The sequence below is a fragment of the Mustela nivalis genome (assembly GCF_964662115.1).
Source record: "Mustela nivalis genome assembly, chromosome: 14".
Taxonomy (NCBI): domain Eukaryota; kingdom Metazoa; phylum Chordata; class Mammalia; order Carnivora; family Mustelidae; genus Mustela; species Mustela nivalis.
The window spans coordinates 49,319,468-49,339,020 of NC_139033.1; the positions used below are offsets into that span (position 1 = coordinate 49,319,468).

General features: G+C 36.4%; 1 long non-coding RNA gene across 2 annotated transcripts in view; it reads right to left on the bottom strand.

Annotated features, from left to right (window-relative positions):
• The window catches only part of LOC309847665, a 559,315-nt gene that overhangs the window by 112,909 nt on the left and 426,853 nt on the right, over positions 1–19,553 (bottom strand). For both annotated transcript variants that reach the window (XR_014302547.1, XR_014302548.1), the window contains exon 4: positions 1,637–1,726. This is a non-coding gene — a long non-coding RNA (uncharacterized lncRNA). The remainder of the gene's footprint in view (positions 1–1,636; positions 1,727–19,553) is intronic.

The following is a 19,553-nucleotide window of genomic DNA, read 5'->3' on the forward strand; positions in this document are numbered from 1 at the left end:
AAAAAAAAAATGGGGTGGACTAGAGAGATTTGGGAAGAGAACTGGAGCATGTGGTGATGATTAAAAGGAAAATTAGGTAAAGAACGAAGAGCAAGTGAATTTTGGACTCAGGTTTGAGATGCTTGCTGAATGAACCTAGTATGTAATCAAATATGTGAAAATGAATCTTAAAGTAGAGTTCTGTAGTAGCGATGCTGAATGGGATGCAACAAATGAATATTAATTGATATGATACAGAGACAGGAGATCAAGCAAGGAGTGAGTACACGAGGAGAAGGGCCACACACTGAAGAACAATATATCATCAGAAAAGGAGACACAACAATTACACAATAGTGGTATGAAATAAAAGAAAAAAAGAAAACTGAGGTTAACAATGATGAGAAAAAGCAATGTAGAGAGAGATTCAGTAATATAAGGATATAAATATCTCCTATATGTGACAACTAGTGTCCTTGAAGAGAACCTTTAAGAACATGTCCAGAAATAGGATTAACAATAGATCCCAGTCGTGTGAGAACAGGAAGGGAGGCAGGAAATGAATGTGATGGGAATGGAATGAGAGATTAGAGGTTGTGCAAGGTTTGAGCAGGAAGTCAATACAGAGAGGTTGAAGAAATGGGAGAATCAATCATGACACAAAAGGCACAAAGAGAAAGGTCACTATTGAGCAGGAAAAGGAGCACCTCATCCTCTAAAACCACAGAAGAAGACACACACTTAGAAAGTTGGTAGAGATAGAAAATATTGCAAAACCATTGCTCAGGAGACTGTTCAGAAAAAGGAAAAACGGTGAGTATTACCAAGGGTTCAGCTGATGATTTAATATAGAGGATATTTTGTTTGAATAAAATGTTGAGAAACTAAGTAACCCAGGAAATGTTAGATATCAGGAGGATAAAAATAAGTAAAACTCTCGTGTTGTTTATGATCAAGTTGGGAAGGACTTGACAGTACCCATGTGCAGCTAATTTCTTCATAAGAGTTACCAGGGAGTGGTTTTGATATTTAATGTAGAGGAAGAACTGGAAGTGAGAGAGGAAGCTTTTGTTGGGTTCAGAAATCTGATATCATTTGACCTCAGGCATTGCAGGGCAGGTAATTTTTAACAGACTGAAAAGCAGAGCGTGGGGTAAAAGGCACATCAGGAACAAAGCCGCAGAGGCTGAAGTGGTATATGTGTTCAGGAAGGTGTGGTAGAGAAAGCGCTCATTTGAGGGCTAAGAATTAGGAGAGAAGGTTGGGGAAGAGAGTAGCAGACTTTAAGAAGGCTCATGGGAGTATGTATACACATATAGGTGTGTGCCACACAATGTCATATATAAAATGCATATGACATAAATATACAAATAAAAGTGTATATATATTTATTAAATATATAGTAGACATATAAATAATATTGTATATAGAACATACACAGAATATCATACTTAAGATCACTGGACGCCAAAATAAAAGATGTAACAATCTCTGAGATTTATATCTTACGTAACATGTATCATGCTAACTTCACACTCTTAGTGAACATACAGCGTATTCAATACTCTAATTATAAACCAGCAACTGGTAAACCAAGCTCTGGGATCTCTATCATCTAGATCTAGATCTGAGAGAAAATCAGCTCCACGGTACTCACGCCATCTCTTTATTTCACTGAGCCAGTGCCTCACATCCCAACTCCAATCTCATGGGCCAACGTTTTGCAGAAACTGTGCCAGGATCAGCCCTGAAATGGAAATGAAGGCAATTTGGAGGGTTAGAAGAGATCTGGGTTTCAGACAGCTTACTTAGGTTTACAGTTTTGTGTCAGTGACATTATGCCCGCATTATCCGTGCCTCATTTTGCTCCCATCCCTTTAGTTTCCCAAAGATAAATGTAAAAACTGAAATTCTCCCTGGACTATAAAGGTGACTGCTTCTTTCCAAGTCTGAGCTCATTGCCAAAGTCTTTATTTGACTTTAGCAGTCTAGCAAGTAAGAAGATGTACATCTCAAGGAGAACACAGGTAGGGCTTGCTCAGCAGACCCTCTTCATGAGAATGCTTATTCCTATTTCTTAAGAGAAAGTAAAAAGCAAAATAAACAAACAATTAAGACCTCCTCATGAACTCTGTATTTGTCAAGGAGGAATTTCTGTTGAAATAAGTAGTGTATGTGTCCTAATCTGAATTTCCCCCAAAATAGACATAGATTCAAAAAAAATCAAATGTTAGTATCTTACTCAGACAATGAAGGAAATGCTGGTATGGGAGTGGGGAATTGAAATAAGAAAGGAAAGCATACTAAAGGCAAGAGAAGCAGTAAATGGTAAATTTTCAAGCCAACTACCACTACAGGAGGCTGGAGATTCAGCCAACAGGGTAAATTTAGGTGCTAGCAGAGCACTCACACCTCAGAATTATTCCACCAAAAGGATGCAAGGCTGGGGTTTCTCAAAAAGTGTTCAAGAAATCCCTTTGCCAGCAGGTAGAAGCTGACCTCAGTGTGCACTGAGAGGAAGATACAGTTAGTTGGGGAAATGGTAGCATCTGCCTTCCAAAGGTGAAATGCTTTTGCAAGTTTATATGTATCATAAATTATCAGAAATAGAATCTTTAGAATTTCTTTTTCAAGTCTTCCTACAATTCAAATGAGTTTAGTTATTATTATTATTTTTGCAACACTCTTTTCCCTTTTATAAGCTGAGCACATGCAGTCAATTTAGATGCTAGCCTGGTTTTACAACAGTATAAGGAATCTCATAATACAAATTATATGTTGTATCATAGTCAGTGAATATCTGTTTAATAAAAAAGAATTTACTTCAACAACTTCCTTATCATGGTGGAACTTCCCCTCTTTTTTTTTTTTTTTTAATTGTACAGCATCATTTATGAACACCTACTATATATAGAACAATCTGGCTGTCAGAAAAGATACAAAAGAACCTGAAACATAATTGCTGGCTTGTGGAATTTCCATCAAAGCAGAAAATTCTTGACAAGTACATAAAAAAAGATGCAAAACATACAAAAGATATAACATAAATAGATGTAAACAAATCAGTTAACCAGGACATATATATTGAGTGTCCTTCTTCTACTAAATGACATGGTAAATGCTATGTGACAAAGCCAAAGCCTTATATTCCCAGAGTTTACAGTATGTATACTTGGAAGAAATCCTAACAATGAAGGTAAGAGAATCCGACAAGAGAACACACACTGAATTCATACAATGAGTAGTATACAGTCAAGTGATTTCAGAACAGGGAGCCATGACAATGGGGTATCTAGAAAAATGCTTCCTGTAGTAAAACAGAGAAGACTTTCCAGATTAGTGTTATCAAAAGAACAGAGGAACACATTGTGGAAAAGTAATTGTGTGGATCTGTTTGTTTCCCTTGAATTTGCTGCTGTTTTTCTGAGTTAATCAAGCCAATGTTCTTTTGGTGACAAAAGCATATGTTCTGGCATTACTTACAATTTCTCATCATTATCGACAAAATATAGTTTTGTGCAAACATCAAACATAAAGTTCTCATGTCTAAACGTGGTAATTTGACCTGAGAATGCATTTTGCAAACGTGATGCCAATTTGCCTCCTGAGAACCAGAACTGATGCTTCTCTCAATGGAATGTACTGATTTTCTTTTGTTCCCATGACAAAAGAGCCAGAGCTATGAAAACAAACAAACAAAACCCAAGAAAGTCTATGCTAGAGATCTGAATGTTTAGTATGTACTAACTCATAATTATCGAACATCTACTATGAATGGGGAACGGTTGTAACCTCCTCTTTGTCCAGGGAGTAGTCTGAGAGCAAAATGTAGAGAAACAGGCAAGAATAAAATCTAGCCAGTGACCAAATAAAACCTTCCAGCCAAGGGAAAGCTACTGGAATTATTAATAAGGAGAAAAGCTTAGGAACATTTAGAAATGCATTATTTATTAAGAAACTGTCAGTGGGACTCATAAAAGGCAGGCTGTTGAGTGAAAAATATGCTTGTTTGGGTTGAGTATATTACTGAAGACAGGCTGGAGATAAGCTGGAAACAAAAGGGAACATTAATCTACTCTCAGGAAGGCATTTGTTATGGCAGCAACTACTGCTGTGGTTTTAAGCAAATGAATCACCGTATGTGGTGAAAGCAAGTAGGAGTAATTAAAGAACAAAGGTTGTATGTTGTCTCAGCGATGGAGGTGAATTCAGTCATCTCTTCTTGGGGCCAGTTAGAGGAGAGTCTACACACCAGACTGCCTGACCTGCCTCGTGAGAAATGAGAAAACGGACCAAATAAGGAACATTGGACTGAGCAACTGGATGATGAGGCTTTCCCACCAACAAGAAACATGAGGAGTTCGCTGTCTTGTTAATTTTGGCCATTCTAAATGGTGTAAGGTGGTATCTCAATGTGGTTTTGCTTTGAATCTCCCTGATGGCTAATGATGAGAATATTTTTTCATGTGTCTGTTAGTCATTTGTATATCTTCTTTGGAGAAGTGTTTGTTCATGTCTTCTGCCCATTCTTTTGACGTGATTATCTGTTTTTTGAGTGTTGACTTTGAGGAATTCTTTATAGATCTTGGATATCAGCCCTTTGTCTGTCCTGTCATTTACAAATATCTTCTCCCATTCCGTGGGTTGCCTCTTTATTTTGCTGACTGTTTCCTTTGCTGTGCAGAAGCTTTTTATCTTGATGAAGTCCCAAAAGTTCATTTTCACTTTTGTTTCCTTTGCCTTTGGAGACATGTCTTGAAAGAAGTTGCTGTGGCTGATGTCAAAGTGGTTGCTGCCTACGTTATCCTCTAGGATTCTGATAGATTCCTGCCTCACTTTGAGGTCTCTTATCCATTTCGAGTCTATCTTTGTGTATGGTGTAAGATACTTGTGGAGCATAAGAAATAACATGGAGGACATTAGGAGAAGGAAAGGAAAAGTGAAATGGGGGAAATCGGAGGGGGAGATGAACCATGAGAGACTGTGGACTCAGAGAAACACACTGAGGGGAGGGAGGAGGGGGATTGGGTGAGCCTGGTGGTGGGTATTAAGGAGGGCACGGGTTGCATGGAGCACTGGATGTGGTGCATAAACAATGACTCTTGGAAAAATAAAATTAAATTTAAAAAAGAAAGAGAGAGAGAGAGAGAGAGAAAGAAAGAAAGATAGATAGATAGATAGATAGATAGATAGATAGATGAGCATTATCTGTGCAGAGCCCTTCTGTACCCCCACAGATGACTGGGAAACTGCTGGTCAGGACACACTGGGGTGAAAGTGGGGATGGGGGGTGGTTTTTATCTCCAAAGCCCCTAAGTATTCACCTCTCTCATGCACAAGCAGAAGAGTGAAGTTAATGCCACAGGGATTTTATGCAATAAGCTCAGACCTTAGACCAAGCAGATCTGGAGTCAAACCTGATTCTGCCACTTACTAGCTACATAATTTGGACTAGTGTTCTTGAGGTCTTTTTGTGTACAATGGGAATAGTAACACCAACCTCACATAGTTATATGAAGGTTAAAAATTTTAAAGAATTAATGAACATGAAGGGTCCAACAGAGTTGCTGGCATATAGCTGGGGCTTAGTGAATATTAGCGACTTTCTCTTTTCTCGGCCTGGTATATAATACTTTCTTAAACACAAGGAGAATAGTTTGATACAGATCTGCTCATTATATTTGGAGTACATATCACTGATATACTCCAAAGCTTTGTTATTTCTCCATTTGGTTCAGTATACACTGACAGAGGTAGATTAAAATCTCATAGAATAATTCTGTGTTGATTTCTGAAATGTTCATTTTATATGAGTTGCTGTATTCATATTTGATAAATGAATTGTTGGTTTTTCTATCTTCATTGTGGATTCTACCCTTTATCTTTATAAAATAATCTTCTTTTCTTATAAAAGAATTCTCTTTTGCCAATTTTTCTTGAGTTCCAGAATATTATTGAAATTAACATTGTCAACATTTTTTTGCTTGAGTAGTTGTCATTTCATTTCTATTTTTAACTGTTGTATGTTACTTTATTCTTAATGAATTTTTTATAAGCAGAATAAAGTTTAAAAAAAGCTCCTGAGTCTTCATATTTTAATTTGCTTCAATTAAGTGATAATTGATAATTTACACATTCAATATGATTGTTCATCTTGATTTTTATTTCCTTTTTAAAGTATTTTAATGTTTTTGCTCTTGGCTTCATTTCATGTTTTAATATTATAAATTATATTTCCTTTGCTTTTCTTCTTCTCTAGAATTTATAACATACAAAGTAAGCTTTAATTCTTCTAAAATTTATCTCTGTTTTTTTCTGAAAATATTCCTGTTCTTATGTTTTTTCTTATTACTAAAAGTTCAGGGTATCTTCAGATACCTTTCCTCCCACCCAGTAGGAGTATGTGGGATTTTTACTACTTCTATCTAGTTGCTAATCTCAATCTTACTCTTTATTCTCTCACATTCCTCTTTTATAAACGATATTTAATGCCATGGATTCTCCTCAGCTTCAGACTCGCCTATCCAGCTGGCTATTGATAACCTCAAAGGGATATCTATTAGACATCTTAAACATAATATGTTCAAAATTCATCTTTTGATTTTTTCCTACACATCTGCTTCAGTCAGTGTCTTCTCTATCTCACTGATGGACATTCTGTCCTTCTTGTTACTCATGCCAGAAACCTTGGAGTAAATCTTTGACTCCTTACCCAGTTACTTACCAAATTTTAGTGGCTATCTCTTAATTTTTTCTCTACTATCCTGTCTCTTCTCTCTCCAAATTTGACTCCCTAAGCATCACCTTTTACCCACCTGGATTATTGCAATAGTCTCTTACCTAGTCTCCTTCCCTACCTTGCCTCTTATAGTCTACTGTCAGTATAGCAGCCAAAAGAAAACTGGTCATAAACTATCTTTTGTGATTTTTCCATATTCTCAGTTTTCCTCATTTCCTGCATGAAGTAATAGAGGCACTCTAGAAAAGAAGCCAAGGTCCTTGCAGCTTTGCTTGGAAGATTGTCAGCTAGGAGATTCTCCTCACCCCCTATAACAGACCAAGAAGTGAATTAAAAGCATCCTGCCATTGAGTTAAACCATGAGATTTTGTTGGTGAATGGTGTGGGTATTGCTTCAGAATAGCCTCAACTAATCCAGAAATTATTACCAAAAGTGAGATGTCACTGGAAAAAAAAAAAAAAATCCTAAAACACAGAGTATTGACTTAGAAGTTACATATCAACAGGTGACATATCAACTGGTCTGCTGGAGGTAGTTATAATTGGCAAAATATTTGCTGGTACCACCAGTTACTACAACTTAGGAGACAGCCCATGAGTTTATTGACCTTAAAACTCCAAGGGAAAAGGTTAAAAAACATAACATTAGTAGCTAGATACTCACTAAACCCATCTGATCTAAACCCACAGGAATACTGCAGTAACAAACTTCTCTTGAATTAAGACTATATGACAGAGTACTTGACAGTGGGATTTGGGTAGAAGGGATGATGGTCATATTCAAATGGGGTACAAGATCTCCAGTATGCTCTCATTTACCCATCTATAGAGTAGACAACAGAAAGTTTGGAGGGGGCAGGGCCACACATAAGGAAAAAAAAAATATGTGAAAGGCATATTTTCTGAACTTCTTGCTACCTGAGAAATTCCTTTTGGCTTCTTCTACTGAAGAATTCTTAGTCCTCAATATTTTTGCTGAAAACTCTATACTCATGTTATGTTTCATTTTTTTCTAACATTTGGTATTACTAAGACAAATGCTGGTGCCCACATAATGTTTGATCATGATATTAAATTGTTCTTTTCAAACTGATACTTGTGTGAGATTTTTCTCATGTTCTTTACTAACCTTTGGTCTATTAAATCTATCTCTTTGGGGCACGCGGAGTCTTTCAATCTAAATACCCATGATTTCTTCAATTTGGAAATGCTTTTCTTTACAACCTAGATTATTGTTTCCTTCCCATTTGCTTTTTAACATTTTCTTGTTTCATTTTATAGAAGAGCCATAAATCTGTTAGAAGTATTACCATTTAAAAATATATTTTCTCTGTTTTCACATAGCAGTGGTGTTCCCTTCCATTTAGGTGTGTCTTGATTTTATACCGCATTCTACTGATTCAACTTTCTGTAACCTGAATTCTTACCATGTGTAATTTCTAAGTATTACCCTTACAGTTTTCAATGGCATTCTTTTTCTCAGGGAGTTCTATGTCCATGGATATACCTTTTAGCATCATCTTCCGTTTTAGCTTTTTCTTTCCTTGTGAACTTGTTCTTTCACAGACATAGACCATTAAAACTCTGCCCTTTGGAATATAGCCAAGTAATTTTCTCAAGTTTCAGCAGAACATTTCCAGATGTTTTTTTCTCACAAATCTTCATTGATGATATTTATTTCCTTTCCCATGTCCTACAGGGCACTTTTTGTCTGCATGTCACTTAGTTATAAATAAGGCAAATCTACTTAATCCTCATTACATGTCAATAGAAAGAGTGTTTGTATATAGATATTCGTGCCTTCCTTCACCATTTATTTGGGAGACAGAGGAGCCTACTTCCTCGATGCACAGCCAGAAGATGGCTGTATCAGCAAAGCTTCTCCCCAAATCCCATTAGCTTGTACCCATTTATCTAGTGAGCTTTATTAGTTTAACATAATATTTTTTTCTCTCCCCACTGCTGACCTGAATCTCTAAATGATTAAAACACCTTATAAACCATAATTCTAAGTCTAGCATTTTACCAGGGATCACGCTGTGTCATATTTTCATTTCATTTGTTGAGTCATTGATTTGCTTAACAATATGTGAGTGTTACTCAATAAAAAATAAGTTCTCTAACTTCAAGATGTGAGTTCAGATAGATGCAGTTACAATCTAACATCATTCAAGGGAACTAGCTCTAGATGAAAAGCTATACCACCTTCTTCAGCCTCCAGCCTAGCACCTTCTGCCCTAATGCTATTTGAAAGGCCAGTATAAAAGGAATGGGCCAGTATTACTCTAATCCCATTTAAAAAACAAACAAACAAACCCAGAATATACAGAAAACAGTAAAGTTTTCTTCATTTTATATATCACTGGTCTCTGTGCTATGAGCAGGAAGTAGCGGAGGCCAAAATGTCTTTACATCTTTTGGATGAGCAGAGTTGTTTTTATTCTTTTTTTTTTTTTTTTAAAGATTTTATTTATTTATTTGACAGAGAGAAATCACAAGTAGATGGAGAGGCAGGCAGAGAGAGAGAGAGGGAAGCAGGCTCCTGCTGAGCAGAGAGCCCGATGCGGGACCCGATCCCAGGACCCTGAGATCATGACCTGAGCCGAAGGCAGCGGCTTAACCCACTGAGCCACCCAGGCGCCCCGAGTTGTTTTTATTCTTAAGCTAAGATGCTATTAGGAAGTCAAATATTTTCCCCCAAAAGCTCAATTTCCTTTGTAACCAACCTGTTGAAGGCCTTAAGTTGAATGCTTGGTCTGTGCCTTTTGGGTTATAAACTTGTTTTCTATTTCTTTTTTTCTATCTTTCTCTATCTTGAATGTGCCTACCATGAATTTTCTGTTTCCATTACTTTCCTTTTTACATGTGAAGTTCTCCTTCTGATCTATTTCACTGATTCCACTAGCTTCAACCCAAGGTGCATGAAGAAACCTCACAGACATAGTTCTTCAGCCCTCACTAGTCTCCTGATAACCATCCCCACGTACACAACTCCATGTCAGACATCCCATCCTGACATGCTAATAGACACACAATACAACTCCACATCTCAACAACAAAGCCAATCTTCTCTGACTGCCAAAATAAAAAAATCACTCCTCTTACCATTTCCCTTCTATGTAATGAGAACCTAATCCTCTCCATCAGTCAGGTTTGAAATCTTAGAAGCACTTTGCTGATCTTCTCTTCCTAGCACACTTCCAACAACTTGCTCCTTTAAAAACATCATTAACTTCCTCCAGAACTTTTCTGAATAGCTTAATATATAGCAATTACAATCCTCATTTTATTTATCATTATCATTTAGCATAGACTGAAGCTTCTATATACCAAGAAATTATACTAAGGGCTTTAGAGTTAATCTTCATGAAAATCCCACATGATGGTTACTCTTCTTTTATCCAATTTATGGATGAGGAAACTACACCTTAAGGAAGTTGAAGTTTCCCAAGTTAATATTACTAGTAAAGTGTTAGGAAATGTTCCTCCTTGGAGGGCAGTAGAATATAGAAGGAAAATAGGCTTTGAGGTTGGATGAATATACCTATACCTTGCTTCTTTTATTTAGTTTCTTTGTGGAGCTATTTAATATTTCTGGACTTTGGTCTCCACATTTATACAATATAAATAATCACAGAGGTATAGTGAAAATTAAGCCTAAAGTATCTAAAACAATACAAATATGGATGGCCCTTCAACATGAAGGTTAAGAGTACCAACTCCCCACTCAGTCGAAAATCTGTGGACAACTTTTGACTCCCCCCCAAATTTAACACCTGCTGACCAAGGCCTTACAAGCAACATCAACATTCAATTAACACATATTTCGTAGGTTATATAATATATTGTATTCTTAGAGCAAAGCAAGCCAGAAAAAGAAAATGTTAAGAAAAATATAAAATACATTTATAGTACTATACTACATTTATACTAAAAAATTCCATGTATAAGTGGACCCATGCAAACCTATGTTGTTCAAGCGTCAACTATAATTTTAAAAGCTAATTCTCTTTTCTCTAGTACAAAAACAAAAGGACCTGTTGAGCTTCTTTTGGTCAACTAATTTGGAATATGAGAGTTTCTGTGATCCCTAAATCTTATCTAAGAGGCAAATATAAATGAATATAGCTTTTGTTCTCCTGTTTTAATATTCAGCTTTAAATCTTGACATTTAAAAATGTTAAATTAATGGGTGATCAATTCCAAATAAATTATCATCTTTAGAGTTGAAGCTAATCAATGGAGGACATGGCAGTGTTGGTTTCATAAAGGTTCATTTGACATTGAAGAAGATGTGATAATAATGGCTTGGTATTTGTGATTTTTACTCACTTATCATGTCATTACCACAGCAAACTTAATAGCTCTAATTAAACCCTTTGATGCTATTACCTCTACCAAGATGATGATGGTAATCACGTTATTATATAGATTATATTAATAATAGGGCTGGCTTTCTTAGAAATAAAGGAGTGATAACAATAATAATTTAACTGTGTCCATATTCTTCACGTATCAGCAGAGCAGCACAATATTAGACATGCACTGTGTGAGAAGGCAGCCTAGGCACAATAGCTGTAGAAGGAGACTTGAGACATAAGGTAACTGGTTGGGAATGGGGGGAAATAGAGATAGAGAGAGAGAGAATGTCACATAATGGTAGCTCAGGGACATTCCAATAAATTCACCTATACCAAGAAAAAGTATTTGCACAAAAGAATCCTGACACCAGGGGAACCTGGGTGGCTCAGTCAGTTAAGTGTCTGCCTGGGGTCAGGTCATGATCTCAGAGTCCTGGGATCAAGTCCCATGTCGGGCTCTCTGCTTATCGGGGACCCTGCTTCTCCCTTTCCCTCTGCCTGCCGCTACCCCTGCTTATACACATTCTCTCTCTGTCAAATAAATAAATAAAATTTTTAAAAAATCATGACCTAAGAGACAAAGGACAGAGTTGAGGCAGAGAATTTGAGAGGTCAATGGACAGGAAAGAGGGGAAAGCAGGGAGGGGCAGATAGAGAAATAGAGTATAAATTTAATGATGAGATGCTACTCTCTGAGTCAAGGAAGCAATGAATGTTAAGTTTAACAACGGTCTAGATTTGAAGAGGAATGAGGTAAGTCTGAGACAAGTCTCCCAGTAGCCATGAAATTCTCTCCTTGGCCTTGTGTTTACAATATAGAGAACAACAATTGACAGAAGACATTCTAGTAGATTTTAAGTTAACATGATAAATGTCACTCTGGTTCTCAAGTACTCTTCTAGTTCAAGGTTAAGATGTTTTTGTAATGTTCCATTTAGGCACTTAATGTTTTTCAGATAAAATGATTACAATGTTTATGTGTTTAACTAACTTGCATCTAAAAAATTAAAATCCAATTCTTTCCAGTGAGGAGGAATAACTAGCATCTAAACAAAGAAATGTTTCTATTTTCAATCATTAGACAAAAAAGAGACCAATGAAGTTACTGATTCTAATTCCATCATTTTAAAGCTAAAGAAACTCAAATCAGTAATATATGGTACTTACCTATGGTAGTTAGCATTAGCCAGTGAAAGAGCTAGATCTAAAATGCCTACTTTCTAATTCCTAGACGATTTTTCTTTCCCTACTAAGTAATACTATCCTTACATTACAATATGTAATTTCTGGAACACTTTTCACATTTTACCTTATTGAATTCTAAAAACATCCCTGAAAATTAGCTAATGAGAAAACTGGGACTTACACGAAAAAACTTTACACCCACGTAACTCATTTCTTCAACATTATCTTCACTCCTTAACTGTCACAGGATCCCAGGTTCATGTATCTACCTACCCTGTGACATATCTGATGGGATATCTAACTTGCTTCTCAAACTTAATGTGGTAAAAATGGGATTCCCACATCCAACTTCTGCTCTTACCTGCTGGTCACCTAGCCTTTCTTGTCTTGTTAGATGGCACTGCTGTGCATTCAACCACTGAAATCTAAGTACAGTTCTTAAGTCCTCTCTTCCTCTTCTTCCCAGTGCCATGGTCATTCAGCAAATCTACTGAGTACCTCCAATACATATCCCAATGTCCACTTCTTAACAACTCCACTTCTGCCATACTGGTCCAGGCCACTGTTGTCTCTTGCCTAGATTATCACTACAGTGTGTGTCTAGGTCTCACTGTTTCAATATTGCCCATCTGCAGTTCTCCCTCCATAGAACTGAGAAGAAATTTTATCATAAATTTTGGGAACAAGAGTTTCAGAGCTCTGAACAATGGACACTCTGACAATATCTGCTCATCTGTCCCTGTGACCGTCTCCCAAACTGGAAAATAAGAACATCATGAAGGCTTTATATTGTATGCATTCAATACATATGCCTAAGTACAAGTATGTTTGGTGAATATTAAATTAATTGAATTGTAATAAATATGTACACCCATCATCAAGGAAATCTGGAAGCCCCTAGTATTGCAGGCCCCCTTCATGTTCGAATGTGCTCTCCTTCCCATCCCCTTCAAAAAAAGAAGCCATGCTCCTGACCTTTGTGTGTAGGAATCTTATGTTCTGCTTTATAGTTTTAAAATAGATTATTATAATCCCAAATCACATTTTTATAGTTTTTCTTGTCTTGAAACTTTAAAAAATTGGAATCATAGTAGTTACAGTCTTGTGTGACTTGCTTTTTCTTCTCACTCAACATACACGCAACATCATGAAGTCTGTGTAGTTTATACATGTTCATGTGTAGAGCTATGGCTCATTCCTTCCTACTGCTAGATTGTCCATTATGTCACTCTATAACTGTTTATGAATTTCATATTTTTTATTTGGGCTGTCTTATATATAAATACTACATAGTATTGTGTAGTAGTTTTATATAAAATCATTCTTACATGCCCCCTGGTACACGTGTCCAAGATTTTCTTCAGACTATATATCTAAGGGTAGAATTGCTGGATTGTAGGACTTAGAGACCTTCAAGTTCATCAAGTAACAACATAGAGCTTTGCAGAGTGGTTACAAATACAACCTTCTACTCCCACTAGCAGTGTGTAAGCTTCCCTACGGTCTCACATTCTTGCCAAATCTTGACATTGTCAGAAATTTTAACTTTTGCCAAAATGATTAATGTGAAATGAAGGATTTTATAGTTTTAGTCTCAATTTCTCTGATTTATAGTTAGCTTGAAAATTGTTTCATATTTATTGGTCATTAATTTTTCTTTTTCTATGAAACGTCCTTTCATATCTTTGAATTATTATTTACTTTCTTAATTCATAGGAGTTTTTTTAACCTAGTCTAGATGCAAATCTTTTGTTCACTTTATATATGGCAAATATTTTCTTCAGATAGCTTATATTTTCACTTCAAAATATGTAACCTGATAAACTGAAATGTTAAATTTATTTTTAAAAATCCTATGTAGTTTATGCTTTCAAAAATTTGTTCTCATCCCCAAACAGCAATAAATACCTTTTTGTAGTTTTAAAGTTTTACATTTTATACTTACTTTACAATCATCTTAGATTGGATTATTGTATATTGAGAAAGGTAAGCACCCAAATTTATATTTTCCCTAATTGAAAACCAATTGCCTCAGCATCAGTTGTTCAGTGGGCCAACCTTTTCTCCGACTGATATGTTTTCCACGCTTGTCATAGAGCAAGATTCTATATATGCCGGATTCTGTCTCCAAGTTCTGTTTTACGTTCCACTGGTTATCTGTCTATCCTTGGGTGAATCTAACCTGCTCTTAATTATTAAGACAGAATAGAGAGCCAGTACAGTGTCATGCTCAGGAGAGTGGACTCTGGCACCAGTTACCTCAGTTTGATTTCTAGTTCATTTCCATTTGTGTTAGCTGTGTGACCCAGAGCAGGTTCCCCATCCTTTCCCATGTCCATTTGTAAAAATGGAGATAATAACTCTACCTATTCCAAAGGTTAGCTGTGGAGACTAAATAAGTCAATAACTATTTTTTAAAAACTTGTAAAAATGCTGATGTGTAGTAATGCTTCATATATGTTAGCATTGCTTTAAAAATTAATTTTCCATTACATGCATTTCATTCAGACTATCAAGAAAGCTGGTCCCCAAAAAAAGTAGTCTGTTATTAGATAGGCAAATAAAAACCACATTCTGTCTTCTCCTCATTTTCAAAATGTAATTAATATCATTACTTTTCAGGTCATACCTGCTGTCCTCAAACCTGCTGTCATTTCTCCATGAGGAATTGTCCTTGACAAGTATTTTGGCCCCTTTCCCTGGCCTGCTACCAGCCTTCTGCTTATTTCCTGGGACCTGCTGAGTGATGTATTGTTTCCAGCCTCAGTATTGTTTAATGTTCATACCCCAAACACTAATTGAAGTTTCCAGGAGCTTATTCCTGCAAGCCAACTTTATGTTAGTGCTGGGTCCAATCTGTCCAAGGCCCCCTGAAAAATCATCCATCCAAATGTAGGGATGCAGGGGCTTGGTCATCTCGCTACAAACCAGAGGTTTTGCCATGGTCCTTTTGGCTTTGAGGTCTTTAGCCTTGAAAGTCCACATTTTAGGAGAAGGTTTATTAAGGGAGAGACTGAAGCATCTCTGAAAGTCCTCCAAAAAGTCTGTTTTGTCTGAGTAAAGAATAGGCATAGATGTTAAGAAAAAAAGTGAATACGTTCTCCAGGTTGCGATATGCTCTGTGTGCTCTGCCTAAGACAGAGCAAAAAATAAGTTATTTGTCGGATGGACCAATGATGATGATGATACACTTTATCTTTGCAAATCCCTTTCTCTGAAAGGCTTTCTCACATATGCAATTTTCACCTTATCACCTTGGGAAAAAATTCTCATCACTCACTCTTCCTATCAGCCTCATTTTTACCACTGAAAAACTAAAGAAATGGCAAATACATGGATTAAATCAAAGTTAAACAGTTCCATGTTTCTTCTCTCACTTTCTGATTTAGCAGTTTTTGAATGTATGACAGGAACTGTTAGCTAATAGAAAAGCAAAGATGATTAAAATAATGTTCTCAATACCACTTGCTGTCTTGCCCACTGACCTACAGCTTCATGTTGCAGAAGATACAATAAAGGTGTAAATACATTTGTATACAACAAAATTACAAATGTTGTCACAGAGATCCGTCCAATGCACTAACAGGAGCAGGATTACAGAGGTCTACATTCTACTTAGAATGACCAAGGTCTTAAAGAATCAACGGAAGCTCCCAAGATAAAGAATGAAGTAAGGAGGTTAGAAACAGGCAAAAGCTTAAAGGAGAAAGGTGATCTTTGTCTTCAGGAATTGAACAGAGTTCCATCGGGATTAAAAAAAAAAAAAAAAAAAAGAGGATGGACATGGTATAATTTAAAGGGAGGTGAAAAACTAAAGTTAGCAAAATAAATAAATTAAGAACTTATTTTGGCTATTATGAAGAGTGAGACTATAAATGTGTATATGTTATCTAAGCACCAGTTTTTCATTATTTGGGCTACATGATTAGAAGAGCAATCACTAGGTCACATGGTAATTCTATGTTTAACTTTTTGATGAACTGTTAAATTGTTTTCCACAGTGGCTGAAACATTTTATATTCCTACCAGCAAGGTATAAGGATCCAGTTTCTCCTCATCATTGCCAACATTTGTTATCTGCCAACTTTTTGATTGCCAAAACTTTTATATTCCATCTTTTTTATCAGAACATCCTGATGTGAATGATATTTCACATGGATGTGAAATGATATTTCATTGTGGTTTTGATTTGTATTCCTCTATTGACTAAGAATATGGAGCCTCTTTTAATATGCTTGGCCACTTGTATATCTTCTTTGGAAAAATGCCTTTCCAGTCTTTAGCCCATTTTTTTTTTAAGATTTTATTTAGTTATTTGACAGCGAGAGAGCGATCACAAGTAGGCAGAGAGAGAGTAGGAAGCAGGCTCTCTGCTGAGCAGAGAGCCCTATACTCGGCTCATGATCCTGAGATCATGACCTGAGCCAAAGGCAGAGGCTTAACCCACTAAGCCACCCGGGCACCTCCCTTTAACCCATTCTTGAATTAGGGTGGGTCTCTATCCTTCAGTTGTGAGTTTTAAGAGTTCTTGATATCTTTTGGATAGTAGATCCTTGTCAGATAGGTGACTTGCAAATATTCTATAGATGATCTTTTTGCTTTCTTGATAATGTGCTTTGATAAAAAGAAGTTTTGAATTTCTGTGAATTTCAGTGTATTTCTCTTGTTACTCATACTTTTGGTATATTTAAGAATACAATGTCAAATTTATAGCTATAATGATTTACCTCCATATTTTCTTTTAAGAGTTTATGGTTTTAGCATTTACATTTACATTGTTGATCCATTTTGAGTTAACTTTGTATTTGGTGTGATGTATGAATCCAACTGCATTCTTTCACCAATGAAAGCTCTTAGAACCCTTGTCAAAAATGCATTAGCTAGGGGCACCTGGGTGGCTCAGTGGGTTAAAGCCTCTGCCTCAGCTTGGGTCATGATCCCAGGTTCCTGGGATTAGGCCTCGCATCAGGCTCTCTGCTTGGCAGGGAGCCTGCTTCCTCCTCTCTCTCTCCCTCTCTCTCTGTGTGCCTCTCTGCCTACTTGTGATCTTTATCTGTCAAATAAATAAATAAAATCTTTAAATAAGAAAAATCAATTTGCTATACACGCAAGGGTATGTATATGTACAGATGTACATATCCGAGTTCTACTCCATCAATCTAGAAGTCTATCCTAATGTCAGTACTATATTATCTTCATTACTGTCACTCTATAGTATGTTTTAATATTGGGAAAAATTAGTCTTTTAGCTTTGTTATTTTTTTTTTGCAATGTTGTTTTGAAGACTGAATGAGGGTTCTAGAGAGAAACAAAACTAATAGGAGATAGACAGGTATAGATAGATGGATAAAAGAGGTTTATTAGAGGAATTGCCTCACTTGAGAAGTCCCCCCAACATGCTGCTACAAATTGGGAACCACTCGTATAATTCAGTCCAAGTCTGAAAGCCTGAGAACCAGCAAAGCTGGCAGTATAACTCCCAGTATACGGCCAAAGGCCTGAGAAACAGGAGCTCCAGAAGAGAGAGAGCAAGAATTCACCATTCCTTACCTTTTTTGTTCTACTCAGGTCCTTTCGGGATCAGATGAGGCCCACCCACATTGAGGAGGAAAGATTTCCTTTACTCAGTCTACAGATTCAAATTCTAAATTTCTTCCAGAAATGCTCTCAGAGACACACCCAGAAATGTTTTATCAGCTATCTAGGCATCCACTGACTCAGCCAAGTTGATATTTAAAATATATCATCACAGGACTCCGCCTGGCAGTTACATACAAATTTGAGGATCAGCATTTTCATTTCTGCAAAAAAAAGGCTATTAGAAATTTGATAGGGATTGCATTGAATAGATGGATCTTCTTGACAGTCTTGTCATCTTAACAATATTAAGTCTTTCAGTCCATAAATACTGGATGTCTTTCCATTTATTTAGGTCTTTAATTGCTTTTATCAAGTTGTTATGGTGTTCAATTCACAAGACTTTCATCTCCTTGTTCAAATTTATTCCTAAGTATTTTTTTTTTCAAATCCTACTTTATTTTCTTTTTAAAGATTCATTTATTCATTTGACAGAGAGAGACAGTGAGAGGGAACACAAGCAGGGGGAGTAAGGGAAGGAGAAGAAGCAGGCTTCCCACCGAGCAGGGAGCCTGCCACCGGACTCAATCCCAGGACTCAGGGATCATGACCTGAGCCAAAGGCAGATGCTTAATGACTGAGCCACCCAGGCGCCCCTCAAATGCTACTTTAAATGGAAATCTCCCAAACAAACAAACAATAGTCGCCACATAACCACATGTATAACCTATAAAAAAACAATAGAAAATAGAGTAAGATCTATACAGCTATTCCTGGAAATGGGAGTTTTCAGATGTAGATTTTAGAGTAATATGTATACTACCTTTAAGAAGATAAAACAAAATTCAGCTCATCAATAAAAATATTTCTTAAAAAGGAAGTAACTTATTTGAAATCAACAAGTTAAAGTTTCTAATCTGAAGAAAAGCTGTGGCCATATGTTCTGCTGACTCTGCTTTCATTATAACAAGAACAGCTTTTAATTTTTGAGCACTTATTAGTGCCAGGTCTTATTTTAAGTGAATTATATTTTTTAACACATTTAATCTGTATAGTAACCAGATGAGATAAATACTATCAATACCTCATTTTTCAGATGAAAACCCGAGGCAAAGAGACCATAAAGCCCTTGCCCAGTATCACAAAGCTGGTAAGTACTAAAGTCAGGTTTTAAGTCCCAGTCCCCAAATCTTAGAATACTAAAAGTATGAATACTCTTTTAACACAAGTATATCAGTTCCTTGGAGGAATACAAGTATGCCTTTGTCAACTCTGAAGAATCTGAGATTTTTTTTTTTTAAGAAAGCCATTTCAATTCACAAATATATACCACATAAACTTTGTATCAGATTATCGTAAGTTTTATTTCAGAAAAAAAAAATGAAAGCAAGCATTGCAAGCTAAAGCAAGGCATATCACTTTCAAAGAAAGGGATACCAAAAAAAAAAAAAAAAAGAAAAGAAAAGAAAGGTCACATATGACCCAGGTCTTCATGGTTGGAAATGATTTCTACATTTGGAGAAAGAAAAGAAGGGTCTTATAGACAGAATAACACCTGATATGTTCAGGGATCATGCGTCATTCTTTGTGTCTGGAGCACTGAACGTATGGAATACCAGGAAAGGAGTTTCATGGAGAATGGAGGATAAAGATGTAAAACACACACACACACATACACGCACGCATGCACACACACACACAATCCCCAAAAA